The sequence below is a fragment of the Podarcis filfolensis genome (genome assembly GCF_964270895.1).
Source record: "Podarcis filfolensis genome assembly, chromosome: 6".
NCBI lineage: Eukaryota > Metazoa > Chordata > Lepidosauria > Squamata > Lacertidae > Podarcis > Podarcis filfolensis.
Genome location: NC_139609.1, coordinates 29,391,772 through 29,409,704, shown reverse-complemented (window position 1 = coordinate 29,409,704; position 17,933 = coordinate 29,391,772).

Here is a 17,933-nt window from a genome sequence, read left to right as displayed (position 1 = left end):
TGAGGAGAAAATCTTGAGCCCGGTAGCACTTCCGATTGAGGAGGCCTTGAGCTACCCTTGCTGATTAGGTGTGGCAATGCCTCTCCCCCAACCCCTGTGTGCTAGATGAATAGTTTGCCTCTGGACCAGCATGCGCTTCATCCACCATGCTGCTATGAAACCTGCAAGTATCTGAAAGCTGTCCATGAGGAGGACATGGGCATTGTGCATGGGGTTATGGAGGGCGGTTGCCAATGACTGCCACCAGCTTGGATGGTTTGAAAAGAGAAATATACAAAACCATGGTGGGTAGCTCCTTCGATGACTACTAGCTATGATGAATATGTTCTCCCTCCAGTGTTGAAGGCCGTATGGTTAAGGATATCGGTTTCTGGGAATCACAAGTGGGGAGAATGCTGTTGTGCTTGTGTCCTGCTTGTGGGTTCTCCATTGAATTTAGCAGGCCTCTGTTGGGCAAATTGGGCCTTTTGCCTGATCCACCATGGTTCTGAGAAGATTGAGATATTGCCCATACATAGTTGCCAGCTCCAGGGGGCGAGGTTCTCTGGGCCCCTTAATCTTTTTTTAAGGGGGCCAGACCCCTATTTTTCAGGCCAAATCCAGAGCCAGGTGTGGAGCGATGTCAGGACGTCACGCAACATCACACATGTGAGTGTGTGACGTCAGGACATCACGTGCTGCCCCCTCAATGTTCTTCGGAAGATGGCACCTCTGTGCCCATGTCAGTTTTTTATTTCACAGAAGCCTCGTAATACACAGTGCCAACATATTGTTTCGCAGTTACCATGAATGGCTCCACTCTTCCTGCATACAGAGACTGAGTGAAATTTGGTGAGGCTCCTTCATACATAGCATTTGCCGTCTTCATGTTAATTCACAAAATTTACCAATGAAAGCATAATTCACACTCAAAAGTGAATAGTAAGGCTCACCAGCCACGAATAGTAGTGCTGAGTTGCCACTCCTGGCTATATCAAGTTGCCATATGTAGCTGAAGTTTTGGTTTGGCAAGGCCCACCAATCCGTGGCTGCAAAGGTACAAAAGACCTGTGCAATCGGGAAGAGCCCTCTTGCTCCCCAAAGACCTATTTTGCCCTGCTCAGAGCTCCCTGCACCCACTCTCTTACCTTCTGCCCCCCTCCTCCCTCACACCCAGAGCAAGGATTTATTCAGGGCTTGCAGAAGAGAAAGAGGACTGACAGGGAGTGGGAGAGATGGGGAACAAGTGGACATTTAAATTAGGCATTTGGTTTCTGAGTTTTTGCAACTTGAGTACTGGAGCAGCCCTGTTGATTTTTGGCCTGAGCAAGCGGTGACTTGCTCCCCCCCCCCCCCCCCGTGCACAGAAGCACAGTTCCCAGAATTCACTGGGGAAGGGGAAATGTTTAAATCTGTGGCATGCCTGCTGCTTTTTTATTACGATCTCACAAGCTCTGCAGCAATCCTGAGCCACACAGCGCTATTAACACCATCCCTGTCTTCTTGCCCTTGTGCCTCTTAACCGTTCTTCCCAGCGGAGAGCCTTCTGCCTGCTTCCTACTGCCTCGGGATCCGATGCCAGACTGAAAGCATGCCAGCCCCTCCCAAAAAGCCACACATGAAGCAGTGGCCACAGACAACCACTTTCTTTCTTAGGCTTCCCTGTAAAACACCACACAGACCTTCATTCTCAGACACTTCCATAAATATAGCACACTGAAGCAAGGAGAGGGCTTTTTTTTTGGTCCAATTAATTATATGAATGCCCACAGCATTGAGTCGCATGCCTCTCCGCTACATTGTACTTAATTATTTTTTATGTTTGCATGTTGCTAAGCCAGGACGTCTTTCATAAATCTGATCTTATTATTGCAATTTTCTTTAGCTTTATTCAAAATAAAGAAGAATGGAAACATAGGAGCACGCAGTCCGGTAATATATTAATTTTGCCACAAGAGAACTGTAAACTGCCCTCGCCTTTAAGTGCATACGTAATTGCCTCAATGACTTAGGCTATCCTTTAGGGGTTGCAGGCTCAGGTAGTGATTTTTTGGGGGGGTGGCGGCTGCTTGTTAGCCCTAATGATGGAAGCGAGGCCCACTGCCTCTAGCAAAAATCTGAAACTATTTTGAAACAAAGATATCTTAACAACCTCAGAAATGGCGGGTGCCACTAGTTAGTGAAAAAATATAGAATGAGCCAATTATTCTTCCACAGTAAAGCAAAGTATGTAATTTGCTAGCATCACCTACAGGTGAAAGCTCAGTACTGTGCACTGCATGTATGGGAAAATGTGCTTTTGAGAGGCTTAAAGTGGGCAAGTGATGGAAATAATCAGCAAACAACGGTGTCCAATTTGCTCAAGGTCCAACTTGCTCAGAAAGCATTCGGCTCCCGATGCTACACTCCCCTGCTCATATTCTGAGTGGAAACAGCTGCAGACAGACATCTTTGTAATGTGCGAATGGTCAGATGTGATTCGGAGAGGAGTAAACTGAGAAGGTCCCAGGAGCTTTGCTGTCACATGTCTTAGATTTAGGCCTGATCACATCCACATTACAAAAGGCAAATTGCAAAGGAACTGAAACTGATTAGGCCGGTTGTATACAGTGCATTGTTATGCAAGAGTTTCAGCAAACAAGGAAAGTGTTGAGGTTATTCATTTGTGTGCAGGATGCATATTTAAATACCCTGGACATGCAGCTAAGAACTTTGGCCAGATCAGGGCTCCCAGAAGTGTACATGAGTCCCCATCTGTGCATCATTCAAGAAGAAGAAGAAGAGTTTGGATTTGATATCCCGCTTTATCACTACCCAAAGGAGTCTCAATGTGCCTAACATTCTCCTTTCCCTTCCTCCCCCACAGCAAACACTCTGTGAGGTGAGTGGGGCTGAGAGACTTCAGAGAAGTGTGACTGGCCCAAGGTCACCCAGCAGCTGCAGGTGGAGGAGTGGAGATGTGAACCCAGTTCCCCAGATTACAAGTCTACTACTCTCAACTACTACACCACACTGGCTCAACCTTTTAAAGAACGCAAGAAGGCAAAAAATAGTACTACAGCCAAATGTTTGGACCAAATATTGGCCTATTTGGGCCCCACCAATTCATTCTTTAAACAAAGAATGGATGTTAAACTCATTCTTGCAATCTTATTAGTGCTACCTTTGTTCACATTTTCAGCCTCACCCTGGGCACGTTTAGGAGACTAAGGGCTTTCCCATACTTTTGTTTGCCTTGCCACTTTGCTCCAGGAAAACCCATGGTTTAGCACTGACCAGGAAACCAATGGCAATCAGGTTTTCTGAGGATTGCCATTGGTTCTGATTTAGTGCGAAAGAGTGGGATTTCCATGGGAAAGTAGTAGGGCACTTTCCAGATTTGTTGGGGGGGTGGAAATCTGCTTTGGGAGGCACTGATTTGGGCCAGGGGAAATGCTTAACCCACTGCCACTCACTGCTGCAACTCTCCCCAACTTGCTTTTCTCTGACATTAATGAGACCCTACAATAGCATACCTTCCCTTACTGCTTCTCTGCCTCACAGTGCAACTTTCTGAACTGCTTTTCCTGTAACAAAAGCTACAGCATGGCTTTTCTTGCAACTTCTGCCTCAAGTTCATCGGGTTATCAGCAATAGTAGGGCTACACAATATGCTAGTGAACATTTCTTTTCGAAACACCTGTCTGTTGGTTTATGTGAAGGCAGGGGAAGAAGGGTATTTGTTAGGGGAAAATAGTGGTCAAAAGGAGGGGGTGCTTAACCCTTTCTACGACCACCAATCCTCTGTTGACATTTAACCCCCTCCCAGCTAGATTTATCGTGGCTATACTTCTGCCTATCATTTCACCTGCTGGGAGAAAACATTTTTAAAATTCCCATTTGGCCTGCAGAGAGGCTGCTTTGGACAACTTACAGCCACATGGCCTATACCTGTGGAGATCAAGTGTGGGACAAGAAAGACATGACTGGACTAAAAGGAATTTTGCATGCCAAGCCTTGTGCACTGGTCTCCATGAGTGCGGACAACCAATTGGAGCTTTGCAAACCCAACAATCAGCTGGTCTATACACTGAGAGAATAATCGGTACAATTAATTTTATTTAGCACGAAATGGTTTCATTAAAAATGTGGGATAATTCCCTCCTTTTTATTTAAATTTACATCAGTGAAGAAGATGGACTTGCTGCGCCTTGGCATTTCCAGAAAAGGCCCTGTTGTTTGAAGGTTTCATGACAATATCCAGAAGTCTCTGTAATGATGCACAGTTTGCTGTTTCAAGTCTTGCTTCGGTAGCATTTCTCCATGGGACAAAGGGTTATTTCCCCCCTTCCTTTTAGGCTGAGGCAAATGCACCTTGCCCTACAGAAGCCTGCTGAAATTCCAAAATCAGCCCTTTCATTTCCTGCTTTATGTTCCAGATTGCTTCAGTTGGTGCTTGATGAAGTAACCTGCGATGTGTCAAACTCCATCAGAGAAGAAGCCTTGGGAAACCATAATTCCCTTTCCCCCTGTAGCCTCAGAATCTGTCTCCAGTAACTTCGATGAGCCGAACAGCGCAGAAACAACCTTTAGTTGAACCTTTGGGCCTCACCATCTAGCCCATAATTCTTTGTCAGGCTGCTGTATATTTTTAAGTGCATAATAAGCATAATTTAAGGTACTTAACAGGTTGCCACAAATATAAATAATGGGAGAAACATCTTCTTGGAGTTAAACTAAGAGATTGGCAGGGAGCTTACCTAAAGGCAAATGGGTTGAAACGTGTCCAGGCCTGTACTCCTGTTTCTCAGTTAAATGCACTTTAGATGTAAACTGACAGCCTGCTTTAAAATAAAAATATATATATATAAAAATTAACCACTTTTTCTCCTTGCTCAAATGGCTTGTGTAATGGGTTTCCCATTCCATAACAGCAAAGATGGAGCAATGAGACTCTTCAGCTGGCTTAATCAAGCCGTCTGGGAACATGCACATCATATGATCTGCAGCTCAAGAAAATGGCAAGGTTGGGGTGACCTATGGTGTGATTTCAGCAACATCATATTTCATCCCAGAGAGTAGTGAGTGTTGGTGTGGGTGTATGATTTGTTTGAGTGTGTATGCAATTCTTATATGGCCTTTCTGGAAACAAAATTGTCTGGTACTAGAAGATAGCCATAGTGCCTCTAAAGCCACAACCGCATACTCACTGACTTGGGAGAAAGCCCCACTGAAATTGCTGATGTGAATATGCATAGGGTCAGGTGACTGAAAAGTATCACTCAGGACAGGAAGAACCATACATATGGAATTTGAAAAACCGGCAAAATGTCCAGGTTTTTGCCAGTAGAACCAGGAAGTGGTTCAGGTTCATTTCCCCCAAAAAGCTCAACAACTTTTCTGACTGGATTAAATTATGGCGACCCTAGAAGAACCTTAGTGACTTGTCAGGGGGAACTTCAAAGCAATTTTAATAAAAATCAATGAATTTCAAACGAAAGAATTCAAAGAATAATGGAACAATGGGTTATTTAAAGGAATCAGAATCTACCCACTCTATCTAGCTGAAGTTGTACCACTTGTCCACTGTAAGGTGTGTGGCCACTATAAGCTCATATGAGCTTCACGCCCCTCTCCCTTCCCCTTTCCTCTTCATGCATTGCTTTTGTCATGTCTGTCTTGGTTTGTTTACACTGCAGTTTCCCATAATATCCACAATGGGAAATGGTTATAAGTTTGTTTTCAATGAGATGAAACCAGGATCCTGATTTCATCTCCTGGTCAAAATTAAGCTACAGTTTCCCTTCCTAGATGTAATGGGAAACAATGGTTTAAACCAGTGTTTCCCAGACTTGGTTCTCCGGCTGTTTTTGGACTACAGCTTCCATCATCCATGACCACTGGTCCTGCTAGGTAGGGATGATGGGAGTTGTAGTCCAAAAACAGCTGGAGACCCAAGTTTAGGAAACACTGGCTTAAACAAACCATGATGGAAAGGAGAGAGGTGGTGAAGAGGGGCATGACGGGGCTCTCAAAATTGTTGCCCTGTGGATTATTTGAGTGGGCCCAAATAATTTGAACTGGGCCTACCTGTCCTTGAAATTCTAAGTAAAGGTAAAGGGACCCCTGACCATTAGGTCCAGTCGTGACCGACTCTGGGGTTGCGGCGCTCATCTCGCTTTCTTGGCCGAGGGAGCTGGCATACAGCTTCCGGGTCATGTGGCCAGCATGACAAAGCCACTTCTGGCAAACCAGAGCAGCACACGGAAACGCCGTTTACCTTTCCGCCGGAGCGGTACCTATTTATCTACTTGTACTTTGACGTGCTTTCGAACTGCTAGGTTGGCAGGAGCAGGGACCAAGCAATGGGAGCTCACCCCGTCGTGGGAATTCGAACCACCGACCTTCTGATCGGCAAGTCCTAGGCTCTGTGGTTTGACCCACAGTGCTACCCGCACCAGGTACAAAAACAGCATGTCTAGGACATTATGCATGAACGAAGGGATGCTTTTAGTTTGGTCAGAAGCTGTGCCAGCCTGCTATTCCTGCTTGCCTACGAGTTAGCCAGGGAGTCACACAAAACAGGTGTGAATTTTCTTAACAACTTCTTGCATACACTTTGCTATATTTTGAGGTTCACTTCCGCTTCTCCATACCCAATAAAACGGTAATGTGCAAACTGCTGAAATACAGACATTGGGGCCAGGAGTTTAGGCATTTCCTCTGGAAAACGGATCTGACTGCAAGAAACAGAATGTGTGCACTGTATTCGTTTAAGCAGGTACACAGAGGCTGGGGTGAGCTTCTCCTTTGTGGAGCACCTGCAAGGAAGTGATATCCTAACCGGTTTCCATGTGCATATGCCTCTGCTGGCTGCTCCGATCAACGCCCATCAATTAAACAGCTGAGACCTAAGCAGAAACATGTGCCCATGCCTCTCGTGGGCTGCCCTCCTTTCTCGGTGCGGTGTAGTGAGAAGGCAAGGGCATAAGTAAGGCTACAGCCAGCCAAGGGCTCATAGGCTATGCAAATAGGGTCCCCCACCCACTACAGCTTAATGCTGTCTATTTTTCTGAACTGGGTCCATGCATGTTTAATGTCACAGTCTTGCCATACACCTCTCGGAAACGAGCGAGATCATTCAAAACAGCTGTTTATACATATTTGCGAGAGGGAGGGGAAGCCACCACAATGCGCTGCGCTTCGTCTCATGTCAAAAATTCTTCCAAGTTATTGTAAAAAGGGATTGGGAACAGGAGCCACAAGGCAAACCCCTCCTTAATTTTCTGTTTTTCCTCCCGTTGATTCACTAATGTTAAGCCCTGGGCCTGTGTTCCCATCACTAGAGGAATTCCCGCTGACTGCACACAACTGATGTTTGTATATGTTACTGTAATGCTTCAAAAGCATCAGAGCCCGCTGCCTTTATTAGCCAGAACTAAACAAAAAGGCTGGATGATCCTCTCGTGACCTTACAAAACTTCGTGCGGAATCATAGTCACTCAAGGGCACCCCAAGTATCTGTCTGTGGGAAAGGGATCGGGGTTGATTAGCACATTTAAAGGCCAGGGGGATTGGCAGAAGGATTCAGAACTCAACAGATAATGGACTGCCTTTAATAATGGAGCTAAACGTCCAGTGTTTGAGAGCCAGTGCTCAGCTCTCAGAACTAGAGGAAGAAAGCAGCCATTGCACATTTGCATGGGAGCCAGCACGGTGCAGAAGACAGATCGCCCTGCCGAGGAGCCCTGAGTTCAGATCTCTATTAGCCACTGATTGATCTTGGGGCAGTTGTGATTTCTCAGCTCAATCTACCTCACAGGGTCACTGCGAGGAGAAAATGAGATAAACCCCATGTACATCACCCTGACTCCTTTGGAGGTGGTGGAATACAAAAGTACAAAATGTGGAATTGCGTGTTTAGCCATACCCTCCAACATTTCTCCAATGAAAATGGGGACGTCCTATTCAGTGCTTTTTTTCCTGGGGGTACGCATACCCCTAAACATTTTGTGAATCTAATGGGATAAGAAAGTAAAAAAGAAAGAAAAAAGTTTCTTCTCTAGCACGGTAATTGGTCAGTTCCATTGCTACCCCCGGTGGCAGCCTCATTTCCTGTCACAGTGTTTCCTGAGTCTCAGACAAAAGTGAGCGTTTTATGTGTGAAGTAGGAGTAGGAATCTAGCATGGTGATTGGTCAATTTTGTTGTTACCACCTTCGATGGAGGTTTGATTTGGCAACAGACACCAACAGCAAGCAGAGGAATCGGGAAGATGTTAGGGCACACACAAACTCATGCCAATGTGGAAGGTCCTGTCAGCTGTGTAATATGCGGTATTGTATGTTCTTTGTACTTTTGTCCATTTACTGTATTTATTTTTCCCCATTTGAACTATAAAATGGTACAGTGGTACCTCAGGTTAAATACACTTCTGGTTACATACGCTTCAGGTTACAGACTCCGCTAACCCAGAAATAGTGCTTCAGGTTAAGAACTTTGCTTCAGGATGAGAACAGAAATCGGGTTCCGGTGGCGCAGCAGCAGCAGGAGGCCCCGTTAGCTAAAGTGGTGCTTCAGGTTAAAAACAGTTTCAGGTTAAGTACGGACCTCTGGAACGAATTAAGTACTTAACCTTAGGTACCACTGTAATTTTCTTGAGTCAAAATGAGAGTACCCTTAAACATTTTTTTTTTAAGAAAAAAAGGACTGGTCCTATTCATGAATAATAATAGTAGTAATTTTACTATTTATACACTGTCCATCTGAGTGGGTTGCCCCAGCCACTCTGGGCAGCTTCCAACATATATTAAAACATAATAAAACATTAAAAAAAAAATTAAAAGCTTCCCCATACAGGGCTGCCTTCAGATGGCTCAGGGGTCAAATAACTCCCTACCCTCCAACATTTCTCCGATGAAAATAGGAGATGGAAATTTGAGTTCCCTCAGGTGCACCCAGGTTTGTTGTTTGAGTTGACAAAACAAGAGTCATTTTCCTTTTTTAGAAAGAAGCAAACGAGGGCCTATAATATTTCCCAGTCACCCCCTCCCCACTCTTCCACACATTCATTGCAGTTATAAAAGCTGAAGGGGGAGCATGGCCATTTGGATTCCAGGCGTGAAACTGTGTTCACAAGTCTTAACGTCTTAAGAAGAAATACATCTCAATCATCCGCACTCTGAATGTTTCATGGGAAAAGCAGAAGAGTTCCTCGTGTTAAAAAACCCTCAGTGTTGTGCATTGGTATTCTACACCCCAAAGACACAAGGCATCAGACGTTGGGCAAAAAGTTAAGCATCTTACCCAGAATAAAACCAGGATTTTTGCCGCCGTCAACAGATTTTAATATGTTTGCACTTGCCACATAGGCAGCAGTAAGTGAAACTACATAGGCAGCAGTAAGTGAAACTTCTGTTTGCTTTTTTTTTTTTACCATATATACAAAACGTGCTTCTTTTAAGATGTTCTTTTTAATTCTCAAGATGGTGCTGCAAAAGTACCACAAGGAAAGGTTACACAAAGCAGCCGCAAATAAAGTGCATGTGCATTAATAACTTAGCTTGGCTTTTTGTTTAATGTCCAAGATGATTGGAACAGATTGTATCATGAACTACTTTCCCTTTCGCTAATTAAATAGCACTCCCCACTTTCCATAAAGCATGCTGGTTGTTGTTTTTTTAAAAAAGAAAAAAGTATCTATAGTCACTCCGCTGGATAAATTACTTTCAAGTAAGTGCCATGAAGCCCATTACATTCCTTCTTTAGAAGTGGATCAGGTCCAAACAGACAATCAAAGGATTTCAAAGGGATTATTTTAGATTAGTTAAAAGTAAAGGAGTCATGAGGCTCTGACACGATCGTAAAGGCAGAACGGATAAATTAGAAGCCACATACCAAACAAAAGTGCTCTTGCAAAAGCAGCAGTGGATCCAAAATGAAAAAAAAAAACAGAAAAAGAAAAATCCTACTGTATTAACCTTAGCCCAAATGCAAATCTGTTTATACAGGAATAAAAATGTCAGAAGTCCAATGCTATCTCTTTGCAAATCAAAAAAAAGTCATTTCAAGTGAAAAATAATAAGAGCCACAAACTTAAACTGGGCTGCCTAAGTAGTCTGGGGCCAGGTTGAGGGGGGGCAGTGAGAAACCAGGGCTGTTCTTTCTGCAGGTCCCATTTTCAATTTCGGAGAACAGCCCATGTTATGATTTAGCATATTAATGAACCATTATTGCATAACTGTAGTTTTATTGGAGATATATGACCTGCTAAACGATGCTGTTTTTCCAGGGGGGGGGGGGGAGTTTGCAATACCAATTCTATGGGAATGTTTCCTGCTGCCAGTTCCTAAATCTTTCAGGAGCTGTCAGTATGCTCAGAAATCAAGCCCAAAATACCCTAGCAGGCATCAGGACATGCCTAGGCCTTCTATTTTATTTTTATAAAAAATGCAATAGAAACCATTGCAGAAACACCTTAAAACATGAGAGATTATTGAGAACAAGATCGTCCTATCGCAATTGTCAATCTGAAGGACACTGTCAGGTACGTGAAATTTAAGCTGCTCCTCGTCGAAATGAAACTTGACATTTAAAAGCAAACTGGGGTTTTTTTTTCCTAGCTAATTTCTGCCCAAAGTAATTATCCTCAGAGCTACATTTACAACCCCCTTTGATACTAAAGTGAAATTCAGCTCAGAACAACAAACCAAGAATAGAAGTCTGTCATTTCTGGTCAGACTCTACCTTTACACACAGATAAAAAATTGCAAGTAGCCATGTTGGTTTATCGAGGGAGTGGGAGTGGTGAACCTCCCCAAAGAAACCTTTTATTAGGACCAAATGAAAGGGCACAAAGAAGTAAACAAGCTTTAGAGTTCCTTAAACCATTGTGATGAAGAGTTTTAATTGACATAATAATAATAATAATAATAATAATAATAATAATAATAATAATACCCCGCCCATCTGGCTGGGTTTCCCCAGCCACTCTGGGTGGCTACCAAAAGGATTACAAGCACAATAAAACATTAGACATTAAAAACTTCCCTAAACAGGGCTGCCTTCAAATGTCTTCTAAAAGATAGTTGTTTATTTCCTAGACATCTGGAGGGAGGGTGTTCCACAGCGCAGGTGCCGCTACCAAGAAGGCCCTCTGCCTGGTTCCCTGTAACCTCACTTCTTGCAAAAGCTTCTTCACTTCTTTCTTGGCCCATATCTCAATGGTAGGGGATGGGATTTTTTTGTGTTTTTTAAAGGATTTTAAATTCTAGTGAGGTTCAGGTGTGAGGCAAGAGGAATGATCACACCAGAAGAACCTGGAGATCCCCAGCCAGTCAAGGTCAACAACAATGTGCTAGACCAGTGGGAAACCTTTGGCCGCCCAGATCTTCCTGAGCCAGAAATCCCATCAGCCCTAGCAAGCATGGCCAATGGACTGGGAATATGGGAATTGTGGTCCAGCAAATCTAGGGTGGGACAGAGGCTACAGATAGAGACAGAAATAGTCTGACCCAGGTTAAGGCAGATTCTTCGATTTTTTTACTTGGTTCAAATGAAGGACTTACTGTTATTCTTGCGTGTGACCAAGGTGCTTCATGGCCTATTGGTAAGCAGAAAAATATATCACAATTCTGGAAAGAGGCTGAGAGAGCATATATGGACAATTATTTTACAATAAACTTTACTACAACTTGAAGTTGGTATATGGTTATATTTACCCCTCTTACCTTACATAAAATAATAAATCTGTAGGTAGGATAATGCAGATGACCAAACTATCCTGGGTTCAGAGATCTCACACACCCTCCAAGTGTCCCTATTTTCCAGGGACAGGCCCCCTTGAAAGCCATCCTGGTTTCTGATTTGATCCCGGAATGTCTTGCTTTCCCTTAGGATGTCCCTGTTTTCATTAGAAAAATGTTGGAGGGTGTGGAGTTATGTTACCCCTGAGCCAAGGAGATAAGTAACCTTACAACCTTTAGAAGGCATTTGAAGGAAGCCCTGTACAGGAAAGTTTTTATTATTATTAAATGTTTAATATTTTATCATGTTCTTATATATGTTGGAAGCCACCCAGAGTGGCTGGGGCAACCCAGTCAGATGGGCGAGGTATAAATAATAAAATTATTATGATTATTATTACAGAATAGGATGTCCCTATTTTCATCAGAGAAATGTTAGAGGGTATTAGCTCATCCTGGATATATGTGGCTCATTGTACGTGCTCTGGAGAGGGTCAGAACCAGAAAAATTCAAAGGAAATATGTGGTTCCTTCCTGCAAAGGCTACAGGTAGCTTTACTGGGGATTTTAATGAGGTACTATTCATTATTTCCATAGCACATGTAAGGCATAACCCAAACAAGTACATAATATAGAAATGTACTTAGAAATGCCCTGCAGTGGGAACTGCACTAATACCACCATGTCCTTATGACTCATTTCGATGTGCTGTCCGAGTATTCCTGCCCAAAGCTTACTAGGAAACTGATTACTAGTGCTTCCATCAAATCTGATTACCTGGACTATCCTATTACCCCGTTCTTATTCTAAAGGCCATTTTCCAAAGTGGTGCTCCAAAGTTAAATGGACAAGACCTGTTATTAGTTAATGAGGGTCAGGAAGGGGGTGGACTTTATTTAAAGCATCACATCGCTGCTTAATCTGGTAAAAGGAAGATTTCCGTCCCTTAGTGGAGCGATCTACGTGGCTATTCGAGTTGTGCCTTTCAAATTATGTCAGGGAAGCAAATCTAGTACTTTTGTACCTTACAGACTCAGTGTTTTTTTAAAAAATATGTTCTGTGCTATCAATAGGTTGAAGATGGCCTTTAGTTTATCTTAGTTTGTTTTAAAAGTATTTCATTTATTTATTTAGTTTATCTTGGCTTATTAAAATTTGTTAAAGACTATTAAAGGGAGGGCAAGTCTTGGCAGCTGGGTGGGTCTCTACTTGCAACAACTCCTTGGGGAGACACTGAAAGAAACATCAGAGCAGGACTGGACAGAAGGTCGATCAGGATCTTGTGAGAAACTGCTGGAGGGGGTCTATCCAGTGCAATCACTGTGCTTGCAGAATTCCCTCTTGTTTGCCCTGCACTCCCCTAAAATCAGTTTTGGAGGAATGAGAGACCTCCTCATCCAGAGTAGGTTAGGTGGAGCAGGAAGAAAGGAAGGGGAAGTTCAATTGCCTGAGTGAAAGTCATTCCACTATCTTAATGACTTCGTTTGTTACAATGTTAGGTGACTTGTCGTACACCTGAAGGACGTTCTGATACTCAGTTGTTTAACAACATCAACAACATTACTCCTCCTTCAGTCCTTAGAGGCCCCTCCAGACTGGTGGGATTTTGTGAGTGGATTTTGCAACGCATCATTGACACAATAATAGTACATCAGTGATGGATTTATATTGGACTGCCCGCATGTCATTCTACTGTATGAGTTGTTCTGAGCTGCTTCCCCAATGTTGCCACATTATTGCCATCTGTAGGGGCACTTTTGTGCTGTATAGTGGAAAAAAAGCAAGAGAAAACAACAGCAAACCTGGAGTATTTGTAATATGAAAAGTTACAGGATTTCAGCAAGAAGCTACAGGGATCTGATTGGAAACAGGGCAGTAAATCAACCCCCAAACCTTTGCAGGTGAAAACAGTTTTAAAAGTGAGATCATGTGGAACCACCCCAATTCAACTGTGAACTCAAATAATACACAATAGAAAGACACTCATAGGAGCCCAAGATGGAGGCAGAAGTGACTGATTTGGAGACTGAAACTGGGCAAGCAGTACAAGGCTGGAACTAGACACATCAAAAACGTGTTTCAGGATAACGCGTTGTAAACTTCATAAAGAGAAATCATGTTGGCGAAAGACGGGACTCCGCAGCGCCATCTGGTGTCAAAGTGTTATAACACATATAAAGTGCTTTTTCTTTACTAGTGTAGCTGAGTCCCAAGTCATTGAATTATATCTTTGGTGGGATGTTGCCTACCCAAGCTCATGCCATTTTATAATAAAACATTTACTAAAATTTAGTCTCAAGGTGCCACCCAGCACATTTCTTTTTATTGTGTATGACTGTTGGTATTTGCATAGTGTCTGGCTGCAGAATGGTGGTGACTCTCATAGATAACCAAGGCATTTCCACCATTATGGAATACTGTGTTCTCAAAGACTTGATACTGAACTCATTCAGCACCTCCAGGAGAGATCAAGCTATATATTTAAATAAATACTTGCAAACCTATGATAAAGGACATTGTTTTAGCCCTCGAAACTCCAACAGCGATAAAGCTGTCCCCGTTGGACAGCTGGGAATTTTGCTAATATAGGAAAATCTCCCAGATGGTGTGGCAGCGTGTAAATCCTCAATTTTAAGTCCCCTGGATGAGGAATATGGCTACACAGGACATGCAAAAGCATGCTTGAGAAAATGTTTATGTCAGCAATTTCTACTGCCCCAAAGGGACCTGGGAAGCACTCCCTGGTCAGCCCCAGAGGACCATTTGCCTGGGGAGCTTGTAGCCAGGGCTGCTGCAACAAACAGCTGTGCAAGCCTTTGGGAGGCAGAGACATGAGAGGACACCAGAGGAGGGATGAAAGGAAAGGAGGACCGAGGCCAGTGTTGCCCGTGGCACCCCTGATCATCATTGAAGGCATCTCAGGGCACACTGGTTGAAAACCACTGGCTTATAGTATTTAAAATGGCTCCCCCCTTTAATTGTAGATTCGTACAGAAATGGGACAGAACTATCTTATGAATGTAGGCATGTAAGACTGGCACAGACACTGAAATCCATCCCTAGCCTTTGGCTTTTGAACCAGCTTTGAAAGAGTCAAGAAGGTCTGGCAGTGATGATTAGCCAAACCTCCAGGTCAAGTGATGATGTATTCAGAAGCAACGGAAGCTGCTCAGAATGGAGGTGGGTGGGCAAACTTTGAGAAGAAGGCTGTTGTCTTTGTGGCCTTCTTGTGGGCTTTCCAGTAGCATCTAGCTGGCCAACAGGATGTGTGACTGGTAGGGGGTAGGATCTTAACTCAAGAAGGAGGTAGATCCTCACCACCACCACATTTCAATTGTTGTTTTAACCTGTTTTAAACCACTGCCCACACCTACATCCATTGATTGCACCATCTCTCTCTTTCTCCTGTTTTACTCACTGTTTTCTTTTATTCCTCTTTCCTGTGCCCCCCCCCACCGCTTTTAAATTTTGTTGCTGGCCATTCTTGATCATCCCTTTGCAACGAAGAGCGGCATGGGCAATATCCCAAATAAATATGTAAAGGACACGTGGTAACACAGACGCTTCTCAAAAGCAGGATCACATTCCAGAAACAGTTTCAACTCAAAAGAGGCAGGCCGTGCTGTCCATAGACAAGTGCAACTCTTTCCCCCACTCCTGTTTCCCCTCTCCTGCCCCCAGGAAGAACTGTTCAATAAATTTCAGTCTTATCACCTGCAGGTTGAAGATTAATAAGGGGATGCTCCTGCACAACTCCCATTGACATGAAACAAGATAAGCCTTTTCCTAGGCCTTTCCAATTCCAGAAGGAAGAGAATTCTCTCAGCAACTCATTCCTGCACACACACACAAATGAGAGAGAGAGAGGGGGGGGGGAGGGACTCCAGAACTGTCATAAACCTGGGTAGCTTAACACTCTTATAGAAATTGTCCCTTCCACAGGTTATCTGGAATCCCTGCGGCTAAGTGATAATGCTGATATCTCTCATCAGCTTGGATAGATGCCGTCGCTTTGAGGCTTGGGTGAGATTCTAGGTCACTTCCATATGTCTTGTTTTTAACCATTTGTTCTGATTTCTTTGCACAACTTTTGCAGGGAGGTTCTATAAGGTCCACTGCATATCGGGCATTCATTCTGATTTGGTGCGAGGGAAGTTGTTGTTGTTTAGTCGTGTCCGACTCTTCGTGACCCCATGGACCAGAGCACACCAGGCACTCCTGTCTTCCACTGCCTCCTGAAGTTTGATCAAACTCATGTTGGTGCTGGGGAAGTTATACAACACTATAAGCCAAGCAATTGCTATTCCACACTTCCCAGGGCGTTTCCCCATCACTTTCCTTACAGCAAAAATAATTTTGGGTGATATATATATATATATATATATATATATATATATATATATACACACATACATGTGTATGTATATATATATATATATATATATATATATATATATATATATATATCAGGTTTGTTTATTTATCTAAGAAAATAATATTCCATCCATTACCCTATATCGCAAAGCAGTTTACAAAAAAACAACGCAGAATTGAAAACATTGATGAAAGCATTAGAAAGTAGAATATAACAACAATCATGGTGCGACAACATCCTGAAAGAAAATGGCAAAATCTACTTCAATTGCACGCCGTCAGTTTTCCATTTCACGATTCAGCCCTACCCACAAAATGCCAGCAGGCTGGAAGCAGCACTAGGCTCACGTCCATACTCTCCAACTAGTTATGCCTGCCCTTCTTCAGATTCACACCCTGGCGCTGACCGATAACAATACACTGTTTCCTTTAATGCTCCTCAACTTTACTGCATTTTCTCTAATGCAGCCTAATCCTGCTCAATTTCCAATCCTCTGCTGCTCATACATTTTGAAAGAAGCACCATTAACACTTGCTTTTACACACATTAGGCTTTGAATCAACTTTGTTTTGTTTTTAAAGGGGCAAAAATCCCCTAAAGGGCAGCGCTGGAGAAAGTTTAAACATTTTCTATTCATCCTGTTCAACACCGCTAACCAGAAAGCAGCTGAATTCCCCCCGCCTCCGCGCCATGTTCAGGACTCCACTGCATTTGCTATCAAAGGTGACATTATAAAAACACTACTGAGATGATAAATGATTACATGGTAGAACCACCTCTTATCTCCATTCAAAACGAAACACAAGGAGGTCACTTGCAAAATAATTGTTCTGGACTGCTTTTGATGCTTTAAAAATGTACATTGCCCTGTTTATTTATTGGAAAGAGCAGTATCTAAATACTTTTACAAATGAATAAATCAAAGCAATATGGTTTAGCAGAGGGATGGCCAATGTGAGGATCTCTAGATGCCATTGGATTGCAGCTCCCATCAGTCTCAGCCGGCATGGCCAGCGACTAACAAGGAGAACACCAAGTTGGCTGTCTCTAGTTTTGGAGGGAAAACATCAACATTGGATTACTATAACATGAGAAATATGTGATAGATCTGAATGGGTTGTTCAATCAGTCTGATTATTTTTTTAAAAAGACCCCTAAGAAGTGGCTACTCAGAATACTGCCACACAAACTCTAATCCTACCTATGCCTCCCCCTTCTATCCTAGTTTGAAGGTAATGGATTGCAACCTTGGAGCCCAAGAAAGTAAAATCTCTCACTGCTTCCATTTCTTCCCCTTCTATTTGCCAGGAGGTAATGGGACCAGAGGCCATGATCTTAGCTTTTTTGATTAAAAAACATTAGCATTCTGCTATTGCAAGAAGGAGCAAGGGTCTTCACAAACAGCCAGACATTGGTAAAATAACCCTAAGGGAAGGTCTTATGGAAGGGCTGTAGCTCAGTGATAGAGCGTCTGCTTTGCCTGCAGAAGGTCTCAGGTTCAATCCTGGGCATCCCCAGGTAGGGAGAGAACCCTGCCTAAAATCCTGGAGAGCTTCTAAGAGTCTTTGTAGACCATACTGAGATAGACCGACATGCTGAGATAGATAGACCAATGGGCCAACTCTGCCGAAGACAACTTTCTTGCGCTCCTTTGTATGTGAACTGCTTTGAACTAGGGTGTGGTGGTTTCTTTGTTAAAAACCACAACATTCAGAGAAGGGACTTGGAAAGGAATATTCTTCAGTGGGTCCAGTGCCTCTCCCAGACATTCCATTGCCACCATCCTGGCTAGGGCGCCACCTGGCTCTCTGCAAGCATTGCCAAGTTTGTTCCAAAGCGGGTATCATTTCTTGGGAG